We start from the raw sequence: 17746 nt of genomic DNA, 5'->3' as shown, positions 1-17746 counted from the left end.
TTCTTAAAGTCTACAAGACAACCACAGCCTCAAAACTTATCATTCTGATTCCCAGGTCTTTATTTTTGGCCTCTGCATTTCCCCCTTAATTAGAAGGGACTTGACCACGCACAATAGAAAAGTTTGTGATATTTTATCCAGTATTTCTAGTTTTGTTTTCTTTTTTCCAGGTGCCTGAAGCAGAAATTGCCATAGTGGTTTTAGTAACTTTTAAAGTTTAGTTTCTACTTAGAAAATCATACGTGTATAAATAATGTTTGTTCACTAGTCTCCATTCAAGTAAGTATAATTTTTTTTTCCAACGTTTATTTATTTTTGGGACAGAGAGAGACAGAGCATGAACGGGGGAGGGGCAGAGAGAGAGGGAGACACAGAATCGGAAACAGGCTCCAGGCTCTGAGCCATCAGCCCAGAGCCCGACGCGGGGCTTGAACTCACAGACCGCGAGATCGTGACCTGGCTGAAGTCGGACGCTTAACCGACTGCGCCACCCAGGCGCCCCTCAAGTAAGTATAATTTAAAAAATACAGTTAACCTTTGAACAATACAGGCTTGAACTGTTTGGATCCATTTATATGTGGATATATTTTCAATAAATATATTTTTAAAACTTTTGGAGGCTTGCAGCATTCGAAAAAAACTCGCAGAGAAACCGCATTGCCTAAAAATGTTGAAACACGAGTAAAAAGTTGTGGCATGAATCCATAAAATGTATGTAGATAGTGGTGCCACCATAAAATATACACAAATCTATTGTAAAAAGTTAAAATTTACCAAAACTTACCCACACACTTACAGGCCATCTGTGGCACCATTCATAGCTGAGATAAATGTAAACAAATGTAAGGATTCAGTATTAAATCATAACCATACGTAGTACACAACTGTACTACATACTGTACTATTGTAATTGTGTGGCCACCTCCTGTCACTATTACAGTGAGCTCAAGTGTTGTGAGTATCTGCTTAGAATGCCATGTGGTCCTAATCATCTCCGCATGAGCAGTTCATCTCTCCAGTAAATGTGTATCACGTAAAAAAGTGATCTCTTGCATTTGTTGTATATTTTTCCTTGTGTTTAGCACGATACTGTAAATTTTGAATAACAGCATGGGACCCACACAAAGTGCCACCAGCAATTCTGGAGGTACTCAAGGAAGCAAAGGAAATTTGCAACATGACAAGAAGAAGTTGAATTGCTTGATATGTACCATAGATTGAGGTCTACATCTGTGACTGCCCATCATTTCAAGATAATAAATCACCAGTATAAGGATCACTGTAAAAATAAATAAATAAATAAATAAATAAATAAATAAATAAATGGAACTTTGTGGAGCCATCACTGTAGTTAAGCCAACTGGCATGAACATGTGGGACTTTTCGTGTCTTTTTATCTCTTACTGAAAATGCATCACTTAAGTGGGTGTGCGATTGCTATGAGGAAGGCATACCTGTAGACTCTAATGTGATGCAAGAGAAAGCAAAGTCATTATATGACAATTGAAAACAAAAAGAGGGTGAGGGATCTAAAGCTGGAGAATTTACTGGCAGCAAAAGATGGTTTGATAATTTTAGAAAGAAGTTTTGTGGCTAGGTTGACTGGGGTAACACCAGGTCCTGAAGCCTATACCCAGCCTGTCCCCTGGACGTTGCCAGAGGCTCTTGGTCACATAGCAAGAAAGAATTCAAGAGCAGACCAGATACAACATTAAGCAGCGTAAGTAGGAAAGTTGATTAATGGGAGAGTACATCCATTATCAAGATGTGAGAGTGGGCAGGCTAGAGAGATGTGCCCACGGTTTGGGTCTCTATTTCTTATTGACAGTTGTTAACTAGGACATGGGGTATTTACTGTTTGGGGAGGAGATTTTTTTTTTGAGATCAGGGTTCATACCTTTTTTTCCCTTACTTGGTCAGGGTTCCTTCCTTTCTTTGTCTTGGGCCTGTCTGGTTTGATCCAGCTTCTTGTGGCTCTGATTTTGGAGAACTGCTAAGACAGGTCTCTAACTTTCCCTATAGTAGGCCATGACTCCTCCTTTGCTGGCCCCCCAGACCTCCTGTTAAAACCTAACTTACTGCCTACTCTAACAGTTTGGCTTAAAACTGCAAAATAACAGGGGCGCCTGGATGGCTCAGTTGCTTAGGCCTTGATTTCCACTCAGGTCATGATCCCGATGTCATGGGGTCGAGCCCTGCTTTGGGCTCTGTGCTGAGCAGGGAGCCTACTTAAGATTCTCTCTGTCTCTGCCCCTCCCTCCTACTCATGCTCTAAAATAAAAAAAATAATAATAAAATAAATTGCAAGGTAACAGTAGCAGTAGCTTCTACCAACCAAGTGGCAGCCAACAAGTTCCTGGGTGCCATTAAGAGAATCATTGAGGACAAAGGATATCTTCCTGAACAGGTTCTTAATGCAGACTATTCTGGGGGAAAAAATGTCACAAAGGACATTTATTAATAAGAGAGAGAAATGAGCACAAGCATTTAAGGCAGGAAGGAATAGGCTAAGTCCAATATTTTGAGCAAATGCTGTTGGGTTGATGATCAAGACAACCCTTATCTACACTATATAAAGCTGCTGACCCTCCGGCCTTGAGGAGAAAAGATAAACACCAGCTGCCTGTCTTTTGGTTTTACAATAAAGAGGCCTGGACAATGAGAACCTTTTCCTGGATTGGTTATGGTGATGCTTTGTCCCTGAAGCCAGGAAGTACCTTGCCAGTAAGGGACTGCCTTTTGAAGTTCTTTTGATATTAGAGGATGCTCCTGTCACCATGAATTCAACACCAAAGGTATCAAAGTGATCTATTTGCTCTAAAACACAATGTCTGAAATTCAGCTTCTAGATCTGGGGGTCATAAGGACCTTTAAGGCATATTATACACAGTAAGTACTGTAAGAAAAGGACGATTATCAACCCTATGGAAGAGAACCTTGATGGAGAGAACATCATGAGTCTGAAAGGATGACACCATTAAAAATGCCATGAATGTTATTATGCCATGAATGCCATGATGCCATGAAAGCCATCAAGCCAAAAACAATAGATTCTCACTGGAGAAAACTACATCCAGGTGTTGAATATGACTTCACAGGATTTGCAAAACAAACAATCAAGGAAATCATGAAATGGATTGTGGATATGGCAAAAAAGGTGGGAGTTGAAGGGTTTCAAGACTTGGATCTTAGAGGAATTTAATAGCTAAGAGACACTACACTGGAGGAATTAACTAAAGACAACTTGATGGAGATGAGGGCTTCTGGACTAGTGCCAGGTAATGAGGAAGACAAACGCAATGCCAAAAGAACAAACCGACATTAGACAACTTGGCAGAAAGGTTCTGATTGTTCAAGATTCTTTGTGTGTTCTTTTAGAGCATGGACCCTTCTATGATATGGGCACTGAAACTAAGGCAAATAGCAGAAAGATAGGTACCATAAAGAAATATTTTTAGGGGTGCCTGGGTGGCTCAGTGGGTTGGGCGTCCAACTTCAGCTCAAGTCATGATCTTGTGGTTCATGAGTTTGAGCTTCACATCAGGTTCTGTGCTGAGAGCTTGGAGCCTGGAACCTGCTTTGGATTCTGTGTCTCCTTCTCTCTCTGCCCCTCCCCTGCTCGTGTTCTGTCTTTCTCTCTCTCAAAAATGAACATGAAAACATTTTTAAAAAGGAAACATTTTTAGAGACATGAAAAAGCAGAAAACCCAGGCAGAAATTATGACGTATTTCTGTAAAGTTAACAGCGAGAGTGCCTGCCCCTCTCACCTCCCCTTCCGCCTTTGCCACCTCTAAGACAGAAGACCAACCCCTCCTCCCCTTCCTCCTCTTAAACCTGTTCAATGTGAGGACAATGAGGAGGAAGACCTTCATGATAATCCAACTTCCATTTAGTGAATAGTAAATAATGATTATGCCATACAGTTAAAAAAAAATCTGTTGTATATGTGTGAGTGTCTTTGTGTGAAAAATCTACTAACTGTACAGCAGGAACCATATGAGACATTTTGTGCCATCATCATCATCTAAGTATTCATTGTGGAAAACATGATGTATATGACTCACGTGGAAGCAGATAGCCTGTCTTTACATAGGCACAGGTGAGTGATATTATATAATTAATAATGTGTTCATTTTTTATTGTTTTATAACTTTGCTTTTAAAGAATTATATTACTGGACTGTAGCTCTCTCTCTCCTAATCAGAGAAATTATGTATCGTCCTAGCATCATAGGTAAGTGGTTTTAAAAAATAACTATTTTTCTAAAACTGTATTATGAATGTGACTGTATTACTGTATTTCCTAAAATTTTATAATGATTAGTTCATTAGTGTATAGGCTAGGCTACCATGAAGCAATCATATCGATTGCATAAGGCTGCCATACAATAAACATACTGCTGTTGCTTTATTGGTGCATGAATCGTTATTATACCTGTAAATAAATATGAATTTCTTTTTCACATTATCTTTTCAATTTTATGTCTAGTGTTAGTAATATGTATGACATCTACACTGTTTTGTATCATATAAGACAATATTGATGTAGGTACTGACACAATTCATCTTGTAAACAGATGAGGTAAACTTGCAGTATTGATAAATATACTACAGGACTGTGAGTGTATTTTATCTTACTTATGATTTTCTTAACAACATTTTCTTTTCTCTAGCTTCATTTGTTGTAAGAATACAATATATAATACATATAACATATAAAATATGTTTTAATCAACTGTTTACATTATCAGTAAGTCTTCTGGTCAACAGTAGGCTCATGGTAGGTAAGTTTGGGGGTAGTTAAAAGTTATACATGGACTTTTGACTGTGTGGGCATTCTATACTTCTTTAAAAAAAATTTTAATGTTTATCTATTTTTGAGAGAGAGAGAGACATAGAGTGTGAGTGGGAGAGGGTCAGAGAGAGAGGAAGACACAGAATCTGAAGCGGGCTCCAGGCTCTGAACTATCAGCACAGAGCCTGCACGAACGGCGAGATCTGATCTGAGCCAAAGTTGGATGCTTAACCAACTGTGCCACCCAGGACCCCCTGGCATTCAATACTTCTAACCCCAGCATTGTTCCAAGGTCAACTTTAATGCATTACAGTGGCTGAATCATCCTGAACCTTGTTAAAAAATTAGAATGATAGCATTGTAGTTCATTCATAGTTTTAATGAGAATGGGCATATTTTGCTTTATAAGTTTGGCTCTGAGTTTGGAATAATCAATGATAAGAGTGTCTTCTTTTTAATTACTTTTAGTCAGAATATATATGCAAAGTGTAGCAAACATCTTTTTAGCATCTGTAGAGATGACCACAAAATTTCAAGTATTCAAGTACTAGAATATTTTTGTCCAGCAAGTGACAGGTGATATCACCTTCAGGCAAGGAATCTCACTCCACCAGTACCTAGTTCCAGGATGTCAACTCACTCCATGGTTTGATGTGGCAAGAAACACGAGTCACACAAACATTAGATCAAACGGGGTTTACTCCCAAACACAAGACACAGAGCACATCAACTTAGGCCCCCACACCCAGTAGGTCTCCTCCCAAAGTGACACAGAGTGACGGTCTGCGTGCACCCCTCTCCTGGAAGCAAAGGACCTTGGCCCCTCCCCCATGGAGTCTGAAATTCAGAAAGCTGGGGGGGAACATGGCTTAGGGTCACATGATGCACACCCTTAATCAGAACAAAGAAGCACAAGTCTAGCCATGAACAGGGAAGGATATTCTCAAACAGGGAGATATGCCCAGTACAGAATGTGGGGGTTCCTTATTGTTCCATAAGGAAATGCTTCAGGCCCAAGGCCACTCTTAAACAGCCATGCAGGGTGGAAAGATTGCATGCATGAAAGGAAACAAACTGCCTTTCCCAACAATTTTCTTGTATTGAACCTCTTTGCATTCCTGAAAAATCCCTACTTAGTCATATTTTACATACATGTGGGTGAATATGTAAGTGTATATATTTTAAATACATATTTTATTTATTATATTTACGCACACATATACATGTATAATACATTTGCTTTAATTTAGAGCTTTGTAGGTATATTCATATAGAATTTATTTGATATGTAATTTTCAGTTTCTGGTACATACTGTACATTTCAGTGAATTATGCTAGTTTCATAACTAGAAAGGAAGTTTTTCTTAAACTTCTTTGTCAAATTTTGAATTTGAAAAGAAATACATGCTCAGGGTGCCTGGGTGGCTCTGTCGGTTGAACTTCCCACATCAGCTGAGGTCATGATCTCACAGTTCGCGAGTTTGAGCCCCGCATCAGGCTCTGTGCTGACAGCTCAGAGCCTGGAGTTTGCTTTGGGTTTTGTGTCTCCCTCTCTCTTCCCCTCCCCAGCTCATGCTTTGTCTCTCCTTCAAAAATAAATAAAAACATTTAAAGAAATAAAAAAATAAATACATACATGAGCATTTTATCTAGTGGAATAATGCAAAGATGCATAAAATAAAGTTAGCAATCTCTTCCCACTCTCAAAGCTTTCCCCACTTTATTTGTACATTTTTCAGTTTATAAAAATACATAAATACTTTACATATTTAAATTTTCTTGTTTTTCTTTGTTTTGGTGCTTTATTGTTCTTATTAAAATGGAATCCATACTATTCATGACTTACTTTCCTCACCTGATGACATTGGATATATTGGGTATTTCTTCTTATACACGTGTATAGACGGAGCACACGTTTTTTAATGGTTACACAATATTTCACAATATGGATGAACTGCAATTTATTCACATTTTCCTCCAGTTGATGAATATCCAGATAGGATTTACAAAGAATTTGTTATTGTTTTGTTTTTATTTGCCTCTATAAAAAATAAACATCTTTGTATATATAAGTTATATACAAGGATTTTCAAGTTTATAAGATAAATTTATCGAAGTGCCACTATAGTTCAATATATATTCTCAGAAAAGTTTCCCAAAAGGTTTAGTAACTCACACTCATCAGTAAAATATGAGTGAGCATTTCTTCTTCATATCATTGTTTTGTATAGTATATTATTGGTGAACAGTAGAGTAACATTGTATATTAAAAATTTTTTACATTTATTCATTTTTGAGAGACAGAGAGAGAGAGAGAGAGAGACAGAGTGTGAACAAGGGAGGGGCAGAAAGAGAGGGAGACACAGAATCAGAAGCAGGTACCAGGCTCCAAGCTGTCAGCACAGAGCCCAACGTGGGGCTCGAACCCATGAACCCCGGGATCATGACCTGAGCCGAAGTCGGACGCTTTAACCAACTAGGGTTAAGCCACCCAGGCGCCCCTTTATATTTAATCGGCTTTTCCCAGACTACTAATGAGATTGATCACTTCATGTATGTATTTTCCATTGGATTTTGTCCTTTAGATAATTGCCTTTCTTGGGCTATAATATTATCAAATTCCTTTCAGCTATCAATATACAGAAGCATGTTATTATTAGAAATAGAAACTTTTTTGTCATTTAAGTTTCCCATTTTACTGTTTGTTTTTTGATGTTATGAAGTTACAGTGTTTGGACATAATTTTTTAAATGATTTTATGTATAACTTACATAGAGAAAAAGGCACAAATCACAATTATATAAATAATTCATCACAAAATGAACACAGCCATGAAGCCATCACCCAGATTAAGAAATAAGGCAACATCAGCAGCCAAAATTCTCCCCTGTGTCTCCTTTATTCATCATGATCTCCCTCATGCCTCACTTTTAACAACATGATTTAGTTTTGCCCATTATCAAAATGTATATATGTAAACATATTTTTTAAGTTTATTTATTTATTTTGAGAGAGAGGAGAGAGAGAGAGAGAGAGAGAGAGAGAGAGAGAGAGAGAGAGAATCTCAAGCAGGCTCTACACTGTCAGCACAGAGTTCTATGTAGGGCTCAAACCCACAAACCATGAGATCATGACCTGAGCCAAAACCAAGACTGGGACACTTAAACATATGTACACATATTTTGAACACATTATAATTTCATTGTTTGGTACAATTTTCATGTTACTAACATTTTCATCTTTTTATTGCTTTTCTTCTCTGTTTTCATATTTGTCCTTTCATATGGTTTCTTTTTCCTTCTTCCTGAAGAACTCCCCCTGTTAGCACTTCTATTAGATTGTATCTACTGATGATAAATTGTCTCAATTTTTATTTGTTTAAAAAAAAAGTGTACTCACGTTGCTTTCATTTTCAAGGGCTTTTTCACTGAATATAGAATTTAAGTTGGCCTATTTTTCATTTTTTTTGATGATACTTCTCCACTGTCTCATAACTTCTTCCATTGTGTTGAGATAGGAGCAATTATTATCATTACCCTGCCATTCTTTTGTTTTTACTGCTTCCTTCTAAAAAAATTTTTAGGCATTCTTTTTTTCCCTTCTTTGAATGGTTTTCTTTGCTATGGTGTGGTTTTATTTTGTATTTTTCTTCAGCTTTTTGACAGTTTTGAATCTTTTTCTTAATGAGTTTCATTGATTTTATCAAATTTCTATGCATTATCTTTTCAATATTGCACCTGTCCTTTCTTTGTTCTTGTCTTCTCCTACAGAAATTCCAAATCAGAGCTTTCTAGAATTTAACATGTGTCTTATGCTCTTTTCTTCATTTATTTTTGTTTCTCAGTGCTTAATTCTGGGTATTTTCTTCTGATCTCTCTTTCACATCACTAATTATCTCTTTCTCTGTGTCTATTATAATGTTACCCACTCAATAAATTCATAATTTCAATTACTATATTCTTTAGATCTAGAATTTCTATTGGATTATTTTAACTTTTCTAGTTTCACTGATTAAATTTTCCATATTTTCATGTAATTTGCTAAAAATATCAATCATATCAACATATTGATCTGTGTCTCTTAATCTTTTATGTGTAAAAAAATCACTTAAAATATTCTATACTATAAATTAAATTAATTACATTACATAGATACTTATTTCAGACTGATATTCTGATGATATCATTCCATGGATTTCGGCACCCACAATGGCTGATGTTAAATCTGTTTCTTTCCATGTAATATGTATTTTTTTTTAAGTTTTTTTTTTTAATCCCAGAAAAATTTCATTTTCTGTATCCCAGAAAGATATTTCTCCACCATTTACTTTGTGATAATTTTCTGTAACTTTACTTTTTTTTTTTTATTTTAGAGAGAGAGGGAGAGAGAGAGAGCATGTATGAGCAAGGGAGATAGAGAAATTATCTTAAGCAAGCTCCACACTCAGTACGGAGCACGAAGCAGGGCTCTATCCCATGACTCTGGGATCATGACCTGAACCCAAATCAAGAGTCTGATGATCACCCAACTCAAGCCACCCAGGTGCCCCAATTTCCTGTAACTCTTATATTTGTTAGAGTATCTCAATCTAGCCTTAAAGTCTCTTAAGTTTGCTTAAATTTTGAAATTAGACTTGCATTTTCTTCTATATTTGATGTCTCTTCAGTACTATTTTCAAATTAACTAATTGTGGGGCGCCTGGGTGGCGCAGTCGGTTAAGCGTCCGACTTCAGCCAGGTCACGATCTCACCGTCTGTGAGTTCGAGCCCCGCGTCAGGCTCTGGGCTGATGGCTCAGAGCCTGGAGCCTGTTTCTGATTCTGTGTCTCCCTCTCTCTCTGCCCCTCCCCCGTTCATGCTCTGTCTCTCTCTGTCCCAAAAATAAATAAACGTTGAAAAAAAAATTAAAAAAAAAATTAACTAATTGTGTCTTCATCTTTGCCAGTCTTGAGCCTTGAGTTTATTATTTTTTCATTACTTGACCATAACATCCAATTCCTTAGATTTATATTTTTTCTTAGCTACCAATACTTGTTTCATTTTGTTTGCTTGAACTCACTTATTATTCATTTTTTTTCTATTTTTGTAATAAATGTAGATCTTTCTTTTTTACTTGGAGCATCCCAGAAAAATACATTTTAAGTTCTATGATGCTTTTTTCTATAAAGTGTGAACTGATGTTCAAATATTGTTTTAATTTTTCTGTATTTTTTAACCTTATGTTATCTGCAAGTGTGTTAGGACACTGGTTAGTATGCTCATTTTAAGGGAATGAATTATTTTTCTCTCCCCTCCCCACTATCATCTCTCTCCTTCTGGGATTACCACTCTTTGAATTGCAGATTTGTGGCTACCTCCACCTAAACCCAAGGAAATCTAGGTCTTATAAAAGTCATTCGGGACATCTGAGTTATAGTATTATTGAGAAATATGGTCAGCCCTTGAGTCAGAGTGCCATTAGGTTCGGTTCCTAGTGAAGAAGCTGTGTCTTTGTTGCTTCCCTAAATAGCAGTCTTAGACTGGCTATTTTTTTCAGGCAATCCCCTCAAGTTGGGGGATTCCCTGCCAATCTCTTCTTTAAGGTGTGCAACTGGCTCTGATGTCTCATTTGTCATGGAGCCATTTATTCCCTATGACAGTGCATTATTTAGACTTCCATATACCACTGCCTGCTTCTAGAGCCAGGATTTGGAAAGTACATGGATTTAACCCCACTCAGCATTTAGCAATTTTGTTCTATTGATGATCCACACAGATATGTATCCGGATTTTGAGCCAGGTTATGTGTCTTCCGTTTTCTTTTTGATATGCAGCCTCATTCTTTTGTGTCTAGAGCAGAGAAGCATTAAGTAAAATTATGAGGGGCGCCTGGGTGGCTCAGTTGTTAAAATGTCTGACATTGACTCAGGTCATAATCTCACAGTTCATGAGTTTGAGCCCCACGTGGGGCTCTCTGCCGTCATTGAGGAGCCCACTTTGGATTCTCTGTCCCGCCCCTCTCTGCCCTGCCCTGCTTGTGCTCTCTTTTTTTTCTTTCTCTCTCCAAACTAAATAAACATTAAAAAAAAATATGAGGTTGTCTTAGTAAGAAGTCATCTCCTTTTCTGAAAAAGTCTTAAAAAATATTTGAAATATATCAGTCCTGTTTTCACACACACACACTCACACACACACACACATACCCCATGCTCTAGGTAGATATGCCAGTTCATTCATATACACACATACACATGTATGTATATATGTGTGTTCACATATGTGATATATATCCATGTGTGTAGAGATAGAATTCATTCATCTATATACACACAGTTCATTCATGTATACATATATATAAACATTTATTCATATATATATATAAATGAAATAGCACATCTACTCATAGTGTGTGTGTGTGTGTGTGTGTGTGTGTGTGTGTGTGTGTAATTTACTTTCTCTTCTCAGTAGAGAAGTATGTTGTCAGTAGGTTGAGTGCAGGAAAATCAAAGGAGTTCTTGTCTGATTTTTTTGTTTGGATTAGTTTCTCACCAAAGCAGTAATAATGACCATGGTCTTCTAGCGATCCCCCCAAATCTACTCTAGAACTAGATCATCTGTCTCTAGAGAAATTGGTACTTGAATTGGGATGAAATCATCCTTATACCTGACAAGATGAGTGGAGCATGTGGTTGAATTAAATTGCAAATGGTACTCTCTTAAATTTTATTTTCAGTAAAATACTACTTAACATGTAAAGCAGATCCTTTCTCCTTCCAAATGCATGACAGCCATTTACTAATGAATGCTTTTAAATCTACTGCCTGAGCCTTAAGATATAACAAATTATACATTCATAGGGTTTTGTGGGGGGTGGGCTTTAAAGATGGAGATGGGAAGCAGGTATGGTAGAAGTTGGGCCATGAAAGTCAAAGCTATTTGAAAATTGGAAACAATTCTGTTTGTTAAGGTATCATTTTCTCTTTGCACACCTTCAGTTGGAATCATGTAACAGTTACCTAAGTCCTGTTTTAAAGAATCTACTAGAGTTGTCATCCTCCTAGTGACAGGGATTAATTTATAATATCTTATTCCAGATGAGTAGTCAAGGAGAGTGAAGGAAAAGGGAGAAGGCAAGCAGAAAAAACTAAAATGGAAGAAAATTTGTTGCTCTTCTTCTTCCTCTTCCTCTTCTCCCTCTTCCTCCTCCTCCTCCTTCTCTTATTTTTCTCCTTCTTCTTCTACCTTTCAGAGAGCCATTCCTTTCTTTTCTTAGTGATTTCTAGGTAGCACTTGTCCAAATGGCTTATTATAGTTCCAACTTTTAGATCAATTCCTTTGATAGTACAAGCTACACCTAAATGTGCACCCTAACATTCTGTTTGTCAGATTTTGTTCCAGAGGTCAGAGACCTCTTTTGGTTTCAGTACTCTGAACAGGTGCATATTCCCTTCTACTCTCCAATTCTGACATACAGATATATTCTCCTGTTTCCATCTGTTCCTTACCCCTTTTCTGGGAGAAAAATGGGTACCTTTAGTTGAAAAAGATATCTGCTGACCCTAGTCATGTCTGGATACCGGAACCTGCATCTAACCCTACTTTCCCACAACAATTTGCTCTGGGTGTTATGCCAGAACCAGGAAAATCAAACACCCCTAGATCTCATAATGTTCATGAGGGGATGGGAAGGTTGGAATATGAGTTTGTTCAACTTGTTACATTTTTGACTCTTGACTCTTTTCTTTTTTTTTAATTTTTAAAAAAAAAATTTTTTTTTCAACGTTTATTTATTTTTGGGACAGAGAGAGAGACAGAGCATGAACGGGGGAGGGGCAGAGAGAGAGGGAGACACAGAATCGGAAACAGGCTCCAGGCTCCGAGCCATCAGCCCAGAGCCTGACGCGGGGCTCGAACTCACGGACCGCGAGATCGTGACCTGGCTGAAGTCAGACGCTTAACCGACTGCACCACCCAGGCGCCCCATAATTTTTTTAATGTTTATTCATTTTTGAGAGATGGAGAGAGACAGAGCATGAGTGGGGGAGGGGCAGAGAGAGGGAGACACAGAATCCGAAGCAGGCTCCAGGCTCTGAGCTGTCAGCACAGAGCCCGATGTGGGGCTTGAACCCACGGACTGTGTGATCATGACCTGAGCTGAAGTTGGACACTTAACCGACTGAGCCACCCAGGCGCCCCACGTGACTCTATCCTTGACCAGAACAGGGCAAGCATCGCCTCCAGCCTCAAGCCTTTTGATTGGAGATAGCTGTGTGGTTGACCTGTGTGTTCTGGTCAAGACTACATGGCAGCTATGACTTTCAGCTATAAACCTACCTTATCTTTGGATGTCTCTTCCTTTGCCTCCTCCCGCAGGCACATGGCCTACTATACTCTAGATAAAGAGGAACAAATGAATGAATAGTTAATTGATGTCCCAAGGCAGGGCATGAAAGGAACAGAGATGAAACTGAGCAGGAAAAACTCTGTCCCAAATACACACCCCACAAAGGTTTGGCAGCACCTTCCACTTGACAGGAAGAGCCATGGCATTTTCTCCCAATGTGGGAAGCTATCAGGCTGTCCCTCCATGACCCCTAAGTGGTGGGATGTGTAAGTTGTCACATTTCTGATGCTAACTGCCAAGGTCAGGTAACTCAGGGGCCGCATGTTGTGCCGTTGTCCGAGGCTACATCTTTTATGAGTTCACACATCTCATCTTTCCTCCCCAGTTTATTATTTTTTTTAAGCGCTAACACATTAATTTTACTGCCAAAGAATTGTGTTTCTTGTTATTATTTTTAAGTTCTTTCATTCGTCTGTGTCAGCAGCTGAAGCTGAAACTCCAGGATGCACGATTCCAGGAAGAATTCCCTGGGTACCAAACGGAGAAGGCACACTTACAATGTCAGGAAAAAAACTTGTTTAGTTAGACTCTTATCTTGGTGCCCTGCTGCCCTTTTTAAACAAATGTATTGGATTTTTGCACTTTATTGCTGCTTCGTAGCCCAATATCTAAAATGGACTTCTCTCATTTTGTGTGAGAGGGTTTACTTAACAAACGATCCCATATTGCTTTTAACAGGGCAGACCGTTAACCTGGGTTATTGTGCACCGATAGAACATGATGCGTGAAGAACTCCCAGCTCCCGGCTTTGAACATCCTTTTCTCCCCATGCTTCCAGCAGGTTCGTGAATCCTGAGCTGGGCCGTGAGCACGCGGTGCTGAATAAAATTTAACATGTTCTCTGAAAGTCGCATGCATTTCTAAAATGTGCTGCTCCGATTGAACAAGACCTTCCTGGGGAAATGACTGGCACGGAATATTCCCAATGGAAATATCACGCGTAGAATATCTCATTTACTTGTCTCGCCAAGTTCACCCGTTGAAGCTGGCAGCTGTTGCCCTTTAGTCCAGTTGATTTTTGGTCTTCCCTATTTATGATCATAATTGTATGATTCATAGAAATAGTGGCTTTTATCAGAAACGTCCGGCATTGGCAGAGCTAGAAATAAGTTGGGTCTTCAGAAACAGTAGTCAGGTTCTAGGAGGACGGGAGGAGCTAACATGTTAACATCCCAAATGTGGGAAGACCGTCCTCTCTCTGTAACCCATGCCTATGAAAGGAGGGGAAGACTGCCCTCTCTCTCTCTATCATCACGCTTAGTAGAAAAGGATCCGCATGCAGCATAGAAAGGCCCGAAAAACACTAAGAGAACTTCTCAGAGCAGTTATAACTAAAATTTGCCTATTTAGTTCAGAAAGTTAGATAAAAGCACGGTGCAGAAATATATGGTGGAATTTCTTTCCAGCTCTTCTTTCCCTTAGTCGTTGGGGAACGTTCCTAAGCCCATTTCCTCTCCGTTTCAGCTGCAGCTGTGTTCTGTCCCCAAGGGTCTGGATCTCACTGACTTCTGACACCTTGCTTTTGTTCAGATTTTAAATGAGGCACTTCCTGCTCCTAAAAGAATCCAGGTCTGTGGTTTAGGACAGCCCAAAAATATCTCCATACTTTTCAAAAGCTTCCATGTCTAGGGTCCTTTTTCTCTCTCCCGAGTGTCTGTTAGGTCTGCAGTAACCTAGATGCAAACTATAGTCTCTTTGCCATTTTTTCATAAAGCCACTTGTCTCCATATCCTTAGTGATGATTTGGAGCTCCCAGGAGAAAGGCCACATCTCAGCAGGCATGGCTTTCCACCAACTCCTGGGCTCCCCTCTTCCTTCCCCAAACCCTAGAACAACACACTCTTCCTTACTCATGTAGAATATTTCTACTTTCTTTAACTTCCCTTCGAGGTTGACTATTACACCAACCAAGTAGTTGGTTAAAAATCCTTAAATATTTTTTTCCAGACAAAGACAGAACTTTTCCTAAGGAATTGTAAGCCATTAAAAAAAATTTCATTATATTTGGAAGGATGTATGCCCAGTCTCTATTTCTCCTTCTCCAAGTTTGACTTGATTCAGACATTTTCTATTTTTAGACTGGTTGGGCTAACGATGACCAAAAGGCAATGGAAGTAGAAATGTTCTACCTCTTTATCTTTGTGTATAAAGTGAGAGGCATGGTGCATTCAAACAACAAAGAATGGAGAAAAAAACTTTACCAAGTCTGTTCATGGAGTTAATATTTCCTGGTTACATCTAATACCTTTAGGGTGGCTGGAGTCCCAAGTAACCTGGTCTGGAACATATTTTGCATTTATTATATAATTGCCCCAATTCCAGAATAGGTGGCTTAATTTCTGATTTGTTTGTACTGAGTATTCAAAATCATAATGTGGTATAGTTGAAAATGATGGCTCTTAAAAAGGATTGATCTTAAAGTCATCTAGTCAAATACTCTCATCTTTCAGATGAGGAAACTGACACCAGGCGATGTTGACTTGCCCCAGGCTACACAGCCAGTCCCTGGCAGTGTCATTGGCCTGGTCCTTTGGTGTCCTGAGTCTCAGGCTAGTTCTTCTACTATTCTTTGCTCCTGTTCCTTGGCTGGAGACATTGATTTTGGGCAGTGACTATTCAGTTTATTTCTCCAAATGGAATGGAATACAATTCACGCCTGTTTTAAAATAGCCAGAATTAGATTAATACAGGGTGTACTAATATATAGAACTTAATTAATACATGGTGTATAATTCATACCTGGTATATAATATGTGGAGGGAATGCTGAAGATCCACCTTCTCCCAACCCAGTATTTAAATCGTACTGAGAAGGATGAGGTAGAATGTCTATTTCTGGACACCTGATTGAAAGGACAGTACCTCAGCCTTCATCTTGGGTTTACAGTCAAACAAACCGGTGTCTCATTTTTGATGTTTAGCTACTTCCCTATGTGATCTTGGGAAAATCACTTTTATACTCAGCCTGACTTTCTTTGTCTGCCAAACAGGGATAATAATACCTACATTCTTGGGTTTGGTTCGGCTATGAAAACAAAGTATGTATGTGAAAGACCCAATCCTTAAACAGGGTATGCACTTAGAGCTTCTTGGTTTCTCTCCTTCTGTCTCATTTGTCATTGCAATTTGACTTGAATTATTAATTAATATTAGCTCATCTATTTCCCACATACTTAAAAAAATAAAATTGTTTTTACTATTGCTCTCCTCTGGGGACAGTAGTAATACTTCAATACTATCTTGGAAACATAGTAATTCTTTTCTCTTTTTTTTTCTCTTTTCTTTTTTTTTTTTTTTAGAAAATACTCATTTGTGACAGAGCTGCCACATAGTCTTGAAGAATAAGGAAAGTCAGAGGATGAATGACTATTTTCCAGAAGACAGGTAAAGCATATTTGGTAGATTAATTCTCAATTCACCTTCTCAGAGGAAAAGGACAAAACACTCATCTACCAAGATTCTAAAGAGATTTTCTGGCAAGTCCCTAGCCGGCCCCACATTAGTCTTTGCTTTGAAGCATTCATTCCCCAGAGCTTGGGCTTCTTGACCAGGACCCACACCTTTTATTGAGCTACAAGAAGACTGGAGGAGACAACTGGCTCCTTGCCCCGGACATTCACACGCCTGGTGGCACTCGGGAGAGGGACTGCACACGTGCCTATCGGGGAATCCATCGTTCTGCCTACCATCTTCTTTTTCTTCAGAAGAAAGCGAGTGAACGCAATTACCTCATCCAGAACAATTACCACACTAAACTGTTTATTCTCCAGAGAAAGGTGTTTGGGAGCAGGGAGCACTTTGTCAAGACAGAGATGGATTTTTTAGAAGTACTACTTGTATCAATATCGAGTGTGGTCAGTGAGGGAACTGTTGGGAAGGTTTTCTTGCAAGCCAAGACTTCAGTTGCTGTTGGGGTCAGCCAGGCCAAAGGGGACCCATATTCTAAATAGTTGAGTTGTGGCACCATTTGGGGGCCCCAATATTGTGAGACATGATGCGTGCTCTGCCTGTGGAGTTTTGGACTCAGGGCCAATTCCTCAGGTGCGTTCTTTGCTCTGAAACTGTGTGGCCTAAGGCAATCTCTCTTAAGTTACTACAGGCGAGGGAAGAATACGAGGCAACCATGAGATACTTTTAAAAGCAGTTAAATAAAGCTTTGACAGTTTATTCAAAATAAACCACACTTTTAAGAAAAAGTCTTCTTTCCTTCTTGTTACAAAGGCCAGCACGACTCTCCTTTCCCTGATACTTAGAAGAAAGGCGATTCCCAGGTCCCAGATGAAAACAAAACCATGAGGCATCAGAAATACGAACGCTTTCAGAAAAGTAAAAAAAAAAAAAAAAAAAAAAAAAGTAGAAAAAAAATCTATCACATACCCCTCAACGCACCCCCGACTGTAATTTCCTCCACCTCTTTATTTATATGCATACATATTTCGCCTAGTTACAGTAATGGATTTATTCTACTGTTATTTCCCCCCACTTGGCATCTAAGTCTTTTTCCTTTTGCTTTGACTATTTTAGGCGTGCTGTCTGATCCGATGTTAAAAAACGGAAGAAGGAGAGGCAG

This window comes from Herpailurus yagouaroundi, unplaced genomic scaffold (assembly GCF_014898765.1).
Source record: "Herpailurus yagouaroundi ecotype Mexico unplaced genomic scaffold, PumYag 28, whole genome shotgun sequence".
NCBI classification, from domain to species: domain Eukaryota; kingdom Metazoa; phylum Chordata; class Mammalia; order Carnivora; family Felidae; genus Herpailurus; species Herpailurus yagouaroundi.
Note: the sequence above shows the minus strand (reverse complement) of the source record.